An 18,236-nucleotide genomic window follows, 5' to 3' on the forward strand; every position below is an offset into this window, starting at 1 on the left:
TGTGGAATTGATGCAGAGTTGGTCCTATATCTCTTTTTTTAGCATAAAATATGCAATTTCATGCTATGCATGTGCACAAAAAAACTTCATAGGACTGGAGAGGTGGAATGGGGAAGGGAAAGGGCAAGGAAACCAGAGGCTGAGTACAGTAAGGAGATGCTTTCATAAGTGACAGAGACAGACCTGCACACAGACGCATATACACCTTTCAATCAGTATATATGTTGCAGGTGCTGGAGAAATGGTGTAAATATATATACTGATGACGGTGATGGGCGGCGGCACTAGCCAGGTGCTTTTGATTGGATGATTGCAGATTGACCCTTTTCACTTGTCGCTCCTATATTGTATGATTTAGTGGGCATATGTTAGCATGACTTATTGGCTAAATGCATTCATACTATCACAAAAAATAAGAATACTCTGCTGTTCTATAGAGGTAATTTTTTTTTGCTATCAAATCTAGTAGCGAATGCATCTGCGGAACTTTTTTGTGCTTATTATAATGCAAGTGTTTGTCAAGCCTGATTTGGTTGCGTATGATTAGTGTATAGCAATTGGCGCCTTTGCAACTAACTCTGTAAACACATTACTCTGTCTTGAACTATTCACAACCATCTAATATTTTACTCCATCAGATCTTGATTGCTTTGAAAATATGTAAAAAGAATTACTATAATTACCATGTAAACCTTATTAATTTTTTTGTCTTGTAAATCTTTCTTATGTGATGTCTGGATGATATACCTACGTTATTATATATTTATTTTTTCTCCAACATTAAGTAAGACTAAAGATGACAATTGCAAAGCTCTTTTTTAAAAAAGTCCTGCATAATTTATTGCTAACGTGTGAAGATTTGTAAACTAAAATCTGCAGCTCCGCCCCTGTTCCCAGTACCTATCAGGGTCCCTAAGGGCTCTGTCCTCAGCCCCCTACTCTTCTGTATACCTCCTCCTTTAGTGAACTTGTCAGATCCTTCGAGCTCCTCTGCCAACTCTATGCCAACAACACCCTAATCTATTTCTTCTCCCCTGTGCTTTCCATTGAATCTTCTTTTTCAAGTTTCCAGTTGTCTATCTGCCATATCGTCTTGGATGTCCCAATGTTTTCTCAAACTAAATAGTCCAAGACTGGACCCCTCCACTCTTTGTTCCCATCCTCCTCCAACTTCCCGGTTATATGTCACCAACTGTTGTTTCCTTTGGGTTGTAAGCTTTTTCAAGCAGGGCACTTCTTCTTGTATCCCCCTCTTACTTTATTATATCTGTGCCCTCATGCCACAAGCTTAATTTATTGCTTACAGCCCCTTCACAGTATTTTCCTTTTATCCTTCAAGATTGTTATCTATTTAACCAATCATCCAGGTTTTTCTTTACCACCCTGCTAAGATACTATGTCCTCATCCACTTTTATGTTAAAAAAATCTATGAATATTATGCATATATAATTATTGCATTAGCAGGAATTACTTGATTTTTAGAAACACAATTAAGTTTGTATTTCTTATGAATATACATTTTCATGTTAAAAATGTTTGAATATGATACAGATATAGGGTTTATGTTACATCTCAATTGGTGTGATCTATAGGAGACAGACCGTATCAGTGCTCTGTTTGGTCTATAGGAGTCAAATTATATGAACCTTCCACTTGCACAGGCAATAGGAAATGAACAGAGTTTGCCTATCTCCTCGCTTGTATTCATGACACTTAAATATTTTCCCATTATAAGTATACTAACATAAATGAGCAGATCGAACAATATCTGCTCTAGTTAGTGCATCAATGACCACAATCGGTATAGGGACACTAATGCAAGTATTTTAATTTTAAATCGAATATGTTTCCATTTTGATTGCATGTATTGGTTCAGACAGAACAAATGAAGATTCATTGTAACCAATGCATTAATAAATGTAAGAAATATGTGTACTGCAAGTTATCTAAATCAAAACAAATTGTATGTATTTATTATAAATAGTAAATTATTTCTTTATGAAGTCCTGTTCATATACATACAGTGGAAAAAAAATGTTGGCTTAGGGGAGCTTGCATAAAATGATTCATCAGTTTATGTTTATTTTTATTATATGCTTTGATATTGGAATGGTTTTTAATATTGTGAGTGTTGGATATTTTTTGCTGCAGGAGACTCTAAAAGATAGGCATACACTGCAGGTGCTTCCTAATAGTGCAGCAGAAGGATATTGATTGATAACATATGGTCCCACTATGAGGTGGTAGTTTGCACTATGATGTATCTCTTTTGTTTAATTTTCATATGGCGCATTTGATTAAATGCGAAATATCTGGATATGAAAAAAGAATTTTTGCATAAACTACGTTTTGGAATTTCTTTTTCACAACTGAACTGTGAGAGACTTTTTTCATATTATTATTTGGACATTTATCATCATATATTTTATGCTTGTGCATATTTTGCTTATTTGTTGAGATATTCTTTTATTTTTCACTTACTAGCGCCATTTTCACTCCATTGTTTTGTTGTCTACCTTCCACCATGTCTGCATTCAACTATGTAACTTGCATTAGAAATTGTGTCTTTACCTTGTTTTTTAATCAATGTGGGTTTTTCTTTATTCTAATTATATGATATGTCCCAGATTAAATATATGAATTAATTAATTGCATCTTTATGTTTCTATATATACTTTGTGATATATTGTTTGGTTAAATATAATGAACGGTTCATAAACTGAGAGAAGTATTCACAAGTGTTTTTACTCTCTGAGACTTCTGATTGTTTGCTATCGTATTAGCAAATGTATAGTGTTGCTTCCAAATTAGGACATTATGGGGGGTATTCAATTGTTGCTTTTAACGCGCTAAAAAAAAAAAACCGATACGGTAATATGCGCGTAAATACCGTTAATACGGTAGTTTACTCGCTGAATTTCATCTCGTAGCTCAGGGAGCTGCGAGATGAAATTTAGCGAGTAATTACCGTATTAACGCTAATATTTTTAGAGCGCTCGTTTAAGAGCGTTAATGGCAACAATTGAATACCCCCCTTATTTGTAATAAGAATCAATGTAAAATAAATCAGTAGCCAATTTGCCAATAGCCAGTAAGTAATTTCACACACTGAACATAGCCACCCAGCGAGGACAGAAAGAACTTATGTTGCCATAGCAAGACAGAACATCAAGGAATGGGCCTGGAATACATTGGAGACCCCAGAACAGAGCATTCAAAGTGTCACAGCAGAAATGCCATCAACCAGCACAGATTATCTGTCAAATCGAGCTGCTCTCAGGCAATCGGGGAACAGGGAGAGACTCGCTGATATGACAGCACAGCACACGTCACGTCCATCAACGAGATCAATGTCTCTGAAAAATTTAAAAGAAATCGATAGAGAGCAATTTCTGGGAAAGGACAGCACTTTTGGAAGTGAACAGATTTTACTCTTTACCTCTTGGGAAAATTTACAGAAATTACAGGAAGCTTCATATTGGGTCATGGATGACACCTTCAAAACCTGTTAAACAATATTTTATCAGATCTACCCCATGCATGCTATGGTGGGTACAGATGAAGACACCCGACGTTTTGTGCCCCTGGTTTATGGACTACTTTCGAGTAAAAGTAAGGAGTGCTATGAAAGGAGTATGCCATGGAATTTGACATCGACCTGACAGATTTTGAGATTGCTGCTATCAATGCCACCCAGCGAGAATTCGTAACCTGCACTCATAAATGTTGCTTGTTTCATTTGGATCAGAGCATTTGCAGATCTATCTAGACAGAAGGATTATCTCAGATCTATGGTACAAACACTGGTTTAGCACTCTTTCCAGCAAACGAGATCCTGGCTGCCAGAAAATGCGGATGCAGTGGTGGAATATTTTGAGGAAAACTATGTGCTGGGAAGACGTCGCGATAGAACCCGTAGACAATCTACAAGAACTGCACCATTGTTTCCCCCAAGCATTTGGTCGGAGCATGAAAATAACAGTTTGGGCAACCCAAGAACAATAATAAATAACAATAATAAATTGCAAGGTTGGCACTGGCGGAGGAATAGTAAATTGGGCGAGAAGAAGTTAGGTGTCTACAACCTGGTCACCTACTTCATACAAGAACAGAACACAGAAAAACCCCAAATAAAGAAGGTGACTGCCAAAACTAGAAGAACACCACCACGAAGGGAACAGAAAACAAGGGAAACTGCTTTACAAACCTGTACCAACCAAAGACAAACTGTGGACCTGATGACCTTTTCAAGAGGGATAGCGTACAACTTATAAATTAGTTGTTCCTGATAGTCATTGACAAGTGAAATGTTCGTGACCAAAATCTTCCTGGTCAGTGTGTAATAAGCAAAACTGTCTGAGCATTGCCAATGGTATGCACTGTTCAAAATTTAGCTTTTTTTAAAGGTGCTGTCTTCCCTTTAAAGTAAGAATGTGTTGGTGTCTGACTGTAATTGGGTGTGTGAAGCTTCCTCCCTCGAATTGCCGGTAAGTCTGCACTTTGAGCAATGTTTGACCATGTGCAATGTTGACCACTGCGCTACCAAAATTGAAAAACAAAGTGATGCCTTTTTTGTTTAAAATTGTGTTTTGCCTACAACAAACCATGTGCTTCAGGTGTTCTTCAAACAAGAATGGATGGATGTGAACCTTCCTTCCCTCGAATTACTGGTAAGTCTGCACTTTGAGCAATGTCAAATCATGTGCAATGTTAACCGCTGCATGACTACATTATCAAAATTACTTTTATTAAATTTTGAGCTTAACTATATCACTTTTTTTCAAAAAATTGGGAAAAAAAAGACACGTTGTATGCTAAGAAGAGGGTACATAATAAAAATTATTTGAGGCCAGTGAGAATTTTAACAATCGAATGGATCTATAACATACCGTGGATGGCAGGTATTTAATGACTGATTTACTGAAGATATTTCTATGCTAAATTCTTTGTTCTGATTTTTTTAGAATAGAGGGAAGAAAATAAGACGCAAAGGAGGAAGTTTTTTGCCAATTTCAAAGAAGGATTACTGAATACACATGGTGATGAATATTACCATTTAATTGTTTAGGACCACAGTGAGTATATGTATTAGATTTGTGATGAAAATGTTGTTATTATTTTTGAGTTGACTTACACTATATGTCAATTTTTTACATTTCAAATATTACACCTGCAATTGCAGCTTCAGAAGAATAGGTTTTTTTTTCCTTAGAAATATATATTTATCCAAAAAGGATAAAAAATGGGCATATATCTAAATAGGCATTTTGTGTGTCAGCATTTGTAGAGTTGATAGGCATTTATTATGTTGTGATTTTGTTTTTGTAGTGAATATATAACGGTCGGCATTTTCTGTGTAGACATTTCTGTACTGTCAATATTATTATAGGCATTTGTTGTATCGTTATTTTGGTTTTGTAGGTAATATATCTAAGCCAGCATTTTTTTGGGATAGACATCTCTGTTCTATCGGTAATATTGATTATAGTAATTTGTTGTGTCGTGATTTTTAGTTTGTAGGTAATGTGTGCATGTCGGCATATTATGTGTAGGCATATTTTGTGTCTGTTTTTTATCGCTTCTACAATCTAGCTGTCAGAATACTGTACATGTCGGCATTCTCGCGTTGGCCTTCCTGTCGTCACAATTTACAGTATTGGAAATTCATACCAAACCCGACTGATTTTGTATATAGGTGTACATGTATTTTTTTGAGATGAGAGAAAGGATTGCAGTCACAGAGATGAACTATGTAAAATATTTTGGTTTCTCTTTGATAGTTTCTTATGGAAGTGGGGTCATGGCTGAGGCAGAGTGGAATGCAAGGTTAGTGATTGCACTTTTTTGGACCAATGTAGTATATATGTGATTGTTGTTTATTGTGGTATGTACACCACTCATCTATTATATTGCATGTATTTTGAAGTAACCTCAATAATCTAGAGATTCATTTTTATACAGATTATACAAGGACCCTATAAAATATTACATGGTTATACATGTCATAGCTCAACTTTACAATTATTTAGTCCACCAATGAGTTGGAGGCGCTATATAAATAGCTGATGATGATGATGATGTGTCCACTTACTAAGCAAATTATAAGAATAGTGCAGGTATATCTAAAGGCATGTGAGTGTGCTGGTGAGACTATAGCTATGTGGAGAGATAAAGAGTGAAAATCTCACAGCACAAGAGTGTCAGCTCTTAGGCCAAGTGATTACATCATTACATGTAAGTAAGGGATATCTGGCACCAAGACATTAGCAGCATATCCTTTAAGCCCTGTAAATTGCAAAGTGGGGCCTCCATGGCTCAGACTTGTTTTTCCTGCACATCCCACAGATGCTCGATCGGACTGAGATCTGGAAAATTTGGGGGTCAATTGAACACCTTCAACTTAGAACCTTAGAACCGTTCCTGAACAATTTTTGCAATGCTGCATTGTCCTGCTGAAAAATACCACTGCCATCAGGGAATACTGTTGTCATGAAGGGGTGTACTTGGTGTGCAATTATGTTTAGATAGGTGATACGTGTCAAAGTAAAACCCACATAAATGCCATTATCCAAGGTTTCCCAGCAGAACATTGCCCAGAGCATCACACTGCCTCAGCTAGCTTGCCTTCTCCCATAGTGCATCCTGGTGCCATCTTTTCCCCAAGTAAACGATGTGCATGAACCCAACTGTCCATATGATGTAAAAGAAAATGTGATTCATCAGACCAGGCCACCTTCTTCCATTGCTTCATGGTCCAGTTCTGACAGTCACATTCCCACTTTCGGCGGTGGACAGGGGTCAACATGGGTACTGCAGCTACACAGTCCCATACAAAGCAATCTGTGATGAGCTGTGAGTTCTGACACCTTTCTACCATGGCCAGCATTAACTTTTTCAGCAATTTGTGCTACAGTAGCTCTTCTGTGGGATTGGAAATGACGGATTTGCCTAGGCTCCCCACGCACATCAATGAGCCATGGGCGCCCATGACCCTTTCGCTGGTTCACCGGTTTTCTTTCTTTGGACCACTTTTGATAGGTGTTAACCGCTGTTTCGCAGGAAAGCCCAATAAGACCTGTTGTTTTGAAGATGCTCTAATCCAATAATCTAGCCATCACAATTTGGCTCTTGTCCAAATCGTTCAGATCTTTATGCTTGCCTATTTTCCTCACTCCCTACACATCAGCTTCAAGAACTGACCGTTCACTTGCTGTCTAATATAACCCACTCCTCAATAGGTGCCATTGCAACAAGATAATCAATGTTATTCACTTCACCTGTCAGTGGTTTTAATGTTGTGGCCGATCGGTATATGTGTATATATATATATATATATATACCGTATATACTCGAGTATAAGTCGACCCGAATATAAGCCGAGGCACTTAATTTTACCACAAAAAACTGGGAAAACTTATTGACTCGAGTATAAGCCTAGGGTGGGAAATGCAGCAGCTACTGGTAAGTTTCAAAAATAAAAACAGTGCTGGATATCGTTAACACTGGGCTCCCAATAATACAAACGTGAGGTTGTAAATGAATATATCAAAATTTATTGTTATTAAACATCAATAAAATTTTATAAGTACATAATATATACCCATATCCTAATAAATTGTACACAAATGGTAAAACTAAATCCTCTGCACTTGGTATCAAGCCTAATAGGTGAACACAGATATAAATAACATTCACTAAAGACAACTCAGATCATTAATATATAAATCAATGAGACAGTCTGTGGATACTAAATACATGTGCCAGTTAAGTTTTTTCGCCTTTAGAAGGTGATGAGCAGTTACTCCTAAGTGTTCAGAACAGTACAGTAATTTAGGCTTTAGTAATGCAAAAGATGCTGCACATACACTAAATCATACTTACCAACTTTCTGTTGGTGAAATCCGGGAGCCTGCAGAGGAGGTGGGCGTGACGGGGGGGGGGGGGGGGGGGCGGGGCTCCAAGTGACGTCATTTTGGACCTGCCCCATGACGTGATGACGCAAAATGCGTCATTTGACAGCGGGGGGCGGGGCCAAACGCCGCGATTCACCGGGAATCGCGGCGTTTGGGACTTAATTCTGCCCACTTCACTAGGAAGTGGGCAGAATTATCCAGATGCGGGGGATTGCCACACTCGCCCGGGAGCCCGAGAGACTCTCGCAAAATGCGGGAGTCTCCCGGATATTTCGGGAGAGTTGGCAAGTCTGCACTAAATAGAATTTGATATAATAGCTCAGATAAAGATAAGTTTGATTTTGTTTGCTGGAAGAAACATTTTAACAGAACAATACAATTTGCTTTGTGTGATTTAACCCTTATTATACTTGAAGTTTGGGATGTTTTTAGACTTTTCAATGATTTCACAGTTATGCAAAAGAATCTTTAGACACTTATTAATAGGTGACAAAAAATGAAAATATTGGACTTTATAAAACTGCTGCAAATAATTGCAGTCGACAAGTCAGGGTACTCACATGTGTCTCTGACCAGCGGGGCTAGATGGAAATGTCCCGGTCTTTAGCTTTGACTGACAGGTTCCTTTTCATTTAACTTTATTGTTCCATGTGCAATGAACACACAAAAACGGGCTACAATAAAATGGTGGCTGACAGTGATCCACAGAGGCTGCAGATGCCTGCAGATGAGCGGGGGAGACTGGAAAACGGAGACCAGGTAAGTGGGACTCGAGTATAAGCCGAGAGGGCTTTTTTCAGCACAAAAAATGTGCTGAAAAACTCGGCTTATACACGAGTATATACGGTATATATATATTTATATATATATATATATTTTTTATAGGTAGTCATATTTCCTGGGCATCTTAATAAACTCTCTTATATCAGATATATATTGTAGCTTTACACATGGTACAACTTCTTACAATGCAACATGCAAAATCATACACATACTGTACACATTTTAGCAAGAAAGCTGCTGACCTTGGGATATCACATTGTATTAAATACATTATTGTTATCCAGTTGCGTAGAGCACAATACAAGTGAGACCCACACAGGGCTTTTGTTTTGGTACAGAGCCAGGTAAATATCATTGACCTTTAATTTACTGCTTTCACTTCTCATCTATCTTCCATTTTCTCCTTTCAGAAATATGTTTGACAGAGGATTTTGTCTTTCATCTTCAAGTTCATTTTAGCGCTGAGAATGGGGAATATTACTCAAGTCAACATTTCTATTTTTGACATATTTTTGATGTATTATGTAGCAAATCTAATAGAGCTCTGTTATGCATTGTTAAAGGGGTTGTACACTCCTTTTTAGTTAAATTCAATTAATAGGGTGAAGTTGATTTTTGAAGGAATTGTCCAATGGCCTATTAAGTGCAGCTTTCCATAACATTGAACTTCCCCTTATTCAAATTTTACTGGATCTTTTATGCAGTGGGAGTTTACACACGCTTTACATTTGCTTTACATTTGTGTAGCAATGTTAAGTTTGTTGCAAGCATTAGGTCATATTTTATCACTAATTAAAGTACATACTAATGCTTAATGAAAACAATGGTCAACACTCATTTTTTTGGCAATCATAATAGAGTGATTTTGGGGTAACTTTGTGATGCTGATTTCAAATATGACAGCAGTTTTGTGATATTGGCTCTAATATTTTAGGTAATTGGTACCCCATGGAAACACATAATAATGCTAAAAATGTAATGGTGAGACAGAGCCTACTTACAAATCGCATTGAAATTGTCTCAAATATTGAAATACATAAAGGCATTTTATACAGTATAATAACAGATAAACATAATAAGCTGATTCGGATAATTACAAGTAATGCACAACAAAACGCTGTTTATACATTTTTTTATGTGGGTTATCAAAACAATCTTGTTGGAGGCTCCAGCAATAGTCAGCCATCATGTGTCTGCCCCTTCAACCTTGATACCTTTTCTCCATCACCTTTATATTTTGATGAAACTTCTCCCCTTATTCCTCACTAAAATGACCAAGATTATCCGAAATCTGTGTAAGTGGCTGTGGAAAAAATGTGTACCTTTATGCTCATTTTAGTACCCATATTTTTAAAGTGTGTGAGCATATTTTGCACCAGTTTTCATAATTGTCTACTTTGTGGTTACCCAAGAAGTTCTTGACAACTGAGACATAACTGTGACAGGCAAAAACATCATTCATAAATTTTGTGAAATTAGAATCTGTGATTTACGAATCTGACCCTAACTCTCTCGTAAATTACCACCCCATCTCCCAACTCTCATGCACCTCCAAGCTTCTTTTGAGAATTGCCTACACTTGCCTCACACACTTTCTTACAGCAAACAACCTATTGGATCCTCTTTAGTCAGGCTTTCGCTCTCAACACTCTACAGAGACTGCGCTGACCAAGGTTGTCAATGATTTGATCACAGCAAAAAATAATAACCATTTCTCTCTTCTAATTCTCCTGGATCTCTCTGCTGCATTTGACACTGTTGACCACTCTCTCCTCATACAAACGCTACAATCCCTAGGTCTTGAAGGCACTGTCCTATCCTGGTTCTCATCCTACCTATCTAATCGCTCTTTCAGTGTTAATTTCTCTGGATCCACCTCTGCTCCGCTTCCTTTATCAGTTGGAGTACCACAAGGCTCAGTCCTAGGTCTTCTGCTATTCTCTATCTACACCACTTCTCTTGGAAAACTAATAAGCTCCTTTGGATTTCAGTATCATCTCTATGCGGATGATACACAAATTTATCTATCCTCTCCAGATTTTTCACCATCTGTGTTGTCTCGCGTTACTGACTGTCTTTCTGCCATTTCATCTTGGATGTCTTCTCGCCAACTCAGACTCAATCTTTCAAAAATTATTAATATTCCCACCCAAAAACAAAAGCTTCCTGCCTGAAATTTCGATTTCAGTTGATATCATGACCATAAATCCCACCCCGCAAGCTCGTTGCCTAGGTGTAATCCTTGATTCACAACTGTCGTTTATTCCCCACATCAACTCTATATCTAAATCATGTTACATACACCTAAAGAACATTTCCATAATACGCACATATCTGACACAAGACACCGCAAAAACATTAATTCATGCACTTCTCATCTCCCGCATCGACTATTGCAATTCCCTCCTTACTGGTCTTCCCAAATTCAGACTTGAACCCCCACAATCTATTTTGCATGCACGGGCTAGATTGATTTTCCTTACTAACCGTTACTCCTCTGCTGAGCCACTCTGTCAGTCTCTACATTAGCTGCCTGTATATCGATGAATCCAATATAAAATTCTTCTACTAACATACAAGGCCATCAACAAGATTGCACCGACATACATTTCCTCACTTGTCTCGAAATATCTCCCTACTGGACACCTCTGTTCTGCACAAGATCTACGCCTCTCCTCCACTCTCATCACATCCTCCCATTCTCAGTTACAGGATTTTTTCCGGGCTGCACCCACTTTGTGGAATTCCCACCCACGCACAATAAAAATTTCCTCTAGACTTCAAACCTTCAAGCGTTCACTGAAAACCCACCTCTTCAGACAAGGTTATGATATTCCTCAACCACCATCTTAATTTTCCTAGATTACCCTATTACCATCCTCTACACTGCTAACGCAAGACAACAACCCTCTGACCAACATTGCCACACACACAGCCCACTCAATACTTTTACCTTTGCGTTCTAGCTGGTCCATTGTGCAATATGATGTAGCACATGCCCTTGTGTTTCTAACTCCCATTGTCCTATAGATTGTAAACTTGCGAGCAGGGTTCTCTTACCTCTCTGTCTGTATGTATTACCCAGTATTGTCTTATCAATGTTTGTTCCGAATTGTAAAGCGCAATGGAATTTGCTGGCGCTATATAAATAAATGTCGATGATGATGATGATGATGAATTTGAGGGCCATCAAACATTCCAGCTGATATGGAGTAGTGGGAGAATGATTTTTTCCCTGTTAACAAATGGCTCATTAATGATGTTTGCTGCAGCTATAGTCATGTTATTTCACAACAACTACTCTGTATACAACTTATTTACACTAATTACATGTATAGAAATAAATTACATGGACAAGAAACAAGAAAAACACAATAAACAATGCAAACTGTCAATTGACTGCTGGTTGGATGACCAATGACTTATATAAGGAGGGGGAATATTGTTGAATGATCCCAGAGTGAACACTTAGAATATTCACTTGTCTCACATTCTAAAATTTTCTGGTAGATTCCCATATGCACGCATCATGGCTAAGTTCCCTATTAATTGAAGGTATCCATTATTTCAAGAACTGGAGACAATTAAAAAACAATGCTTTCATTTTTGAATTCAGCAACCACAAAAATACCTTAAATTCATTCAAATATCATTAACAACTATTTTCTTTTGGGGGGCGGGAGCTGTGTAATTCTAACTCTTCTCATGTCTAAATAAATGAGCTGTGATAGGAATAATGCTTGTAATAAGATATAACCCAATAATATACAAGTTACATGAATAACATTTCGATATGTCTGTAAAATATATTCTTATATTTAGTTATTAGTGATGCATTTATTTAGAGAGGAGGGATGTTGATTGTGTCACATGACTCATTTTGAAAGAGTTCCAGTAAGTAATGTCTACTGTCAGTGAAGGTGAAACATACAGGGGCTGGCTAGGCTGGGGAACAGGGGGGCATATGTCTTCTGGGCCGGTCCCATAGTGGGCTAACTTGTGTCTGGTCACTGGGTTACTTGCATTTTTTCTTCCTTTTATATGTTCCTAATAGACTACTAAGCCGAATTGAGTCCCTCGAGCTAAAATTTGCGAGCCAGCTCCTGAAAACACACATGCAATATATCTCATACAAGCCACGTTTTGTGTTATGAAACTTATCATTAGAAATAATTTACCCTCTATTTTAAAATAAAAATGATATTGTAAGCTATTTTGGAGGTCTGTGACCTGCCTTGACTAGCTTCTCGGTGACTTCTAATATATCATATATTACAGCAGTGGATGTATTATTGTCATTATAATATACAAGTGATGTATGTAGCCCTGTAAAAAATAGTTCTGATGTTATCATTTATAATCAGGGAGTTCTGATGTAATCACTACAGTATTTATTTGGAAAATTTGTGTATTATATGGAAGAATGAATCACTTACTGTAAATTATTATGTATATTAGAAGTCACCTTGGTTTTTTGGGACTTGCAAAGAAAGAATGAAAGCATAATCCTATATACATTATATGTTATACTATCTCTATTTGACATCTGACATTGTTCTATGGTTCTCCATCTTCACATGGAGGGATTTTTTTATGTGTTCTGAAAAAGTATGGTTTATAGCATTTTCCACAAGCACCCGGTTATATTAATTTGATCTTAAGAAACTGAGCTCCTTGTTTGACATTATTCATTTGAAAAGTTTTAATAATAAAAACAATGACAGTTAATAAAGGCGAAAACAGCTACATATGAGGATCCCCTCATACACATTAGGGATGTGCACCGGCCACTTTTTCGCATTTTGGTTTTGGGTTCTGATTACCTTCAGGTTTTGGGTTCTAATGGGTTTTGCCAAAACACCCCCCTCAAGGTTTTGGGTTCTGATTTTTTTTTTAAAAAAGCATAAAAACTGCTAAAATCCAGATTTATTTTTTTTTTCACTCCTACGCTATTAACCTCAATAACATTCATTTCCATTCATTTCCAGTCTATTCTGAACACCTCACACCTCACAATATTGTTTTTAGGCCAAAAGGTTGCACCGAGGTAGCTGGATGACTAAGCTAAGCGGCACAAGTGGGCGGCACAAACACGTGGCCCATCTAGGAGTGGCACTGCAGTGGCACTGCAGTGGCAGACAGGATGGCAGTTTGAAAAACTAGGCCCCAAAGAACACATAATGCCAAAAAAAGAGGTGCAAGATGGAATTGTCCTTGGGCCCTCCTACCCACCCTTATGTTGGGGATGGCCACGTTGATGGCATTTCATTGTCTATGTCATGACTAGTGGCAGCAGCTTCAGCATTAGGAGGAAGTGGTTCTTGATCTTTCCCTACTTTATCTTCCAAATTTTTGTTCTCCATTATATGCAGCACAAGAGAGCGTACCCCTAAACCACACACACTCGGCAAAGCCTTTAAAAATTATATGCGGCACAGGAGAGTACCACTGGACTGGAGTTATACGTCTGTACCACTGGACTTATACGGCAGGATCAGTGGACTTATACAGCAGTACCACTGGACTTATACGGCAGGATCAGTGGACTTATACGGCAGTACCACTGGACTGGACTTAAGCATGCACAGGACAGCACCACTGGATTTAAATGGCTGTACCACTGGACTGGACACAGGACAGCACCACTGGACTGGACTTATATGGCAGTGCCACTGGACTGGACTTAAGCAGCACAGGACAACACAGGACAGCACCACTGGAATTATGGCAGCACCACCACTGGACTGAGCAGGACAGAGCACAGGACAGCACCACTGGACTGAGCAGGACAGAGGACATTGTTGTATAGTATATTTTATATTTGCCTGAGGGTGGTGCCAGATGTATACTTTGAATGCTACCACTGTTCTGGCAAGTAAAGTGAGATCTCACATACATAGTGCATAATCGTTACCGTGGTCACAAGTTGAAGTGAAGGGGGAACGTTCCACCCCTGTCACACAAATCTATTGTATGCAGGGCTTACTCACTTCTGTATGACTGGGAGATGGGGATGGTGTCAGGACAGATGTAATCGAGCTAGCCACCCTTAAAGCAGATTTGTGTTTGTCACGTACATTAACCCACATGGTGCAATCATCCCTAATACATCTGCTAGAAGCCTTTTCAGGGCTGTTACTGCCTTACTTTTGTTTTCTGTATTGCTCTCTTTCTCCTCTATTTATATTATTACTTCCTTTTCCTTTTACACATCTTATAATATCTGAACATAATCTAAATTAATATTGCTCTTGTCAAAACTTCTCAATTTATTTTTCTCTTTAAGATATCCTTTACTTTTGTAGTGCTAGTGAATTCATTTTTCTCCTTTTTTCCTTTTTTGATCAATTAACTTCTACCTCTTCTATGAATATTGTTCCCTATATCTTTCTTCCTTCAGCAATCTGTGCTAATTACATTTTCATCTACTTACCTTTCGCATACTTTTCCTCAACTTCTTTTTAAATCATTTCCTGTTTTCCTGCCTCCCCTTCATTGTATTTCTGATCATCATTGTATCTGCTATATATTTCTCTTACACATTTGTCTCCTCTTCTTTCCAATCTAAGACAAAGCAGGCAACTAGTTGTGTCACACAGTAAATACATACTGCTTAATGCCTACAAGCTCACACAATAGTAAACCTTTATTCCTAACCTTTACATATATATTTTCCTTAGTGTAGGAAACTATTATCTGCATTACATTGTTTAAACATTTTTATGTTACATTGTTTTGCACTGTTGATCAGTTTCCTGCTCAAAGTATTATGTTCACTATTAAATTAAACATAACAGAGGATATTATTACATTATGGACCATGGTTAGTTCTTACCGTATATGTTGAGCTGCACCTTCTTTGTTTCAATGGTGGTAAAATTTTGAAGTTGAGCAATCATTGTGTACTCCCCCTGATCAGCCTGTCTGATAGCGTCCAGTCTCAGGCTTCCATTCATAAACAATTCACATCTTCCCATAAACAAATCCGGATCTCGCGAGATCCGACGGCGGGATGATGACGTTTTGCCTCGTTCTGAGTTTTGCGTCGGGCGGGAATCCCCGAACAGTGCTCGGATCCGGCTCGGATTGACACTGTTCGGGGGTGTTCGGATTTCAAGAATCCAGACCCGCTCACCCCTAATACACATATTTGTTTTTGTTTGTAGGTTGTCATTACAATTTCATTCCCTCTCTACACTTGGCATTCTATTATGGATGTTCTATTTGTGTTCTCTTTTAGAAACACTCCACAAAACATATAAGTATCTGATTTTAGAGCTAGTTATTAAAAAATATACAAATAATGTATATAGACAAGAATTGTATGTTTTAGAACCTATATGCTATCAACACAAAGGCTTGATTGTTGTGGACTGATGATACGGTAAAGGGGGCGGATGATACCATTTATCTTTATACAGCTCCCTCCTCCAATTCAGTAGGACAGAAGGATTTTTGCTTTCTTCAGGTGTACTCAAGCCAATGATTGTACATCATTAAGGAGTTTAACTTAAAAAAAGATCCAATGAATCTTTTACATTTATGGGAAAAAAATAGTCACAGAGGTGGGCATGACCCTTAATACTCAATTCAGAATTGAAGATATGAAAACAGCACCCCAGGTGTAAGCTGCAGCACAGTGCTGGCAAGCTACAGTGGTGCCCGTGCAAAAAAAATAAATAAAAATAAACTTCATTTAAATACATTTTTATTTGCAATAAATAACAACATTTTATATATTATTTACATGTTAAATATTCTCCACCTGGGGGTGGAGAGCGTTGGGTCCCATAGCACAAAATTTGTTGGTGAATGGAGATTAGCGATTCAATCCATCCTCTCGCGACACCCGCTCTGCTTGCAGGCTGTGCAGCAGCTATGAACTGCATATTGTTGATGCCTCTTTCCTCTGCGCCCCTCTGATATGTTAACTTGATTACTCTAAATATAATATAGACACAACACAAATGTACTTTGGTAAAATAGGTCACAGCTACTAAATAAGTTTGTGGCAGAGAACACAACCTGCGAGACAGACAACTAAATACTGAACCAAACAAGTGGGTGGCCAACAAGGTTCTACTTACACTAAATCAAGGAAATTTCCCTTATCGAATGGCTGATGCTAAATCTGGCATCAGAGTGACTACACCCCATCTAGACTCACATTGCCAAGCCCCCACTAGTCAAGGGATCCCACACCCAGAGGGACCAAGAGCCACCTTTACCATGACAGGGGCTGTGACCTGCAGCCAAAAAGCGATAGCATCACATTAGTTGTTGATCGAAGTGCTTTTCTGCCAACACTGTGGTCCTCTAAAGGACTAACAGCCTGCCACCACAAACCTTAGCTAAGCCCTAATCCTCCAATAAACCTGTTGGCTAAATATCCATAGACCTTTGCTGAAGTGAACTCCATCACTCCTATATAAATTAATTTGGCCATAAAACCCCCAAGGGATACCACATGCAGCGATTACATTTTTTTCAGCATGGTTCCCTTAATAGGGGAGGGAACATTGCCCTGTCAGCTTAGGTGTGGGATTACATTAGACCAACCTAAGACCGGGGCACGTCATTGGGACATCAATCTACTAAGGTGTCTATAATTAGGTCTAATGGCTATCCCTTTCTTAAGTCATTGCCCCCCAGGTGCACTAGCAGAAAATCTGGTGGCCCCCATGTGTCAATCTAATGCAAACATTTAAACTGAAAGTATAAAAGCCATTTTTTGGTGGTTAATGATCCTCCGTATTAGCACATATTGACTAATGTTGGACTAATTTTACAAGTATGCTGCTTGGGATGACAATACACCGCTGGGTGCAGAATGCAAATATCCATATGTTTGTGTGTACATGGTATGTAATAGTCCTAAAGGGCCTATCTAGACATTTCCTCCTTACTCCTTCTATTCCCTTGCCCTTATAGGGAGGTATACCTTGAAGTACCATAATCATAATATAGGTATCCACCTAATTCTAAACAAGGTATACAATGGTGTTATATGACTTGCGGAGCCTTCCTATACATGTTGCCAATGTTTGCCTATATGCTCTTGCCACGTATAGAGAGTGTTGTGCATGTTTAATGTTCTCTTTTTACACACACACACCTAGAATTACAGAAAAGAGGCTAGTTATGTGTCTATATTCTGCCCTTTATGTGTAAGGGACTCAAAAATCATATATCTATTTTGTATCTAGTTGATTTCATTTCCTTCCTAACTCACCCCCTCTCTAACATGCTGAATTCCCTGAAATTTTAGGGATGTTGGGTCACAGTTGTGATATATCCTGCAATGATTAGATAGACGGTGGGTCTCCTTGCCTAATTTGATATTTCTAATGTGTTCATTAGACATATCTGAGTTTTTCATTTTCTGCCCTTTCTGCTTACATATTGTAGGTTACATGGGCAGGTAATTAAGTAAATTACATTTTATGTGTCATATGTAATGCAATCTTCCATAGTGTGTTGTACATGGTACAGGAGGAGTGAAACACTAACTGGGGTTTGTGCTGTTAGTTTTGTTGGTT

Source organism: Mixophyes fleayi, chromosome 3 (assembly GCF_038048845.1).
Source record: "Mixophyes fleayi isolate aMixFle1 chromosome 3, aMixFle1.hap1, whole genome shotgun sequence".
Classification (NCBI taxonomy): domain Eukaryota; kingdom Metazoa; phylum Chordata; class Amphibia; order Anura; family Limnodynastidae; genus Mixophyes; species Mixophyes fleayi.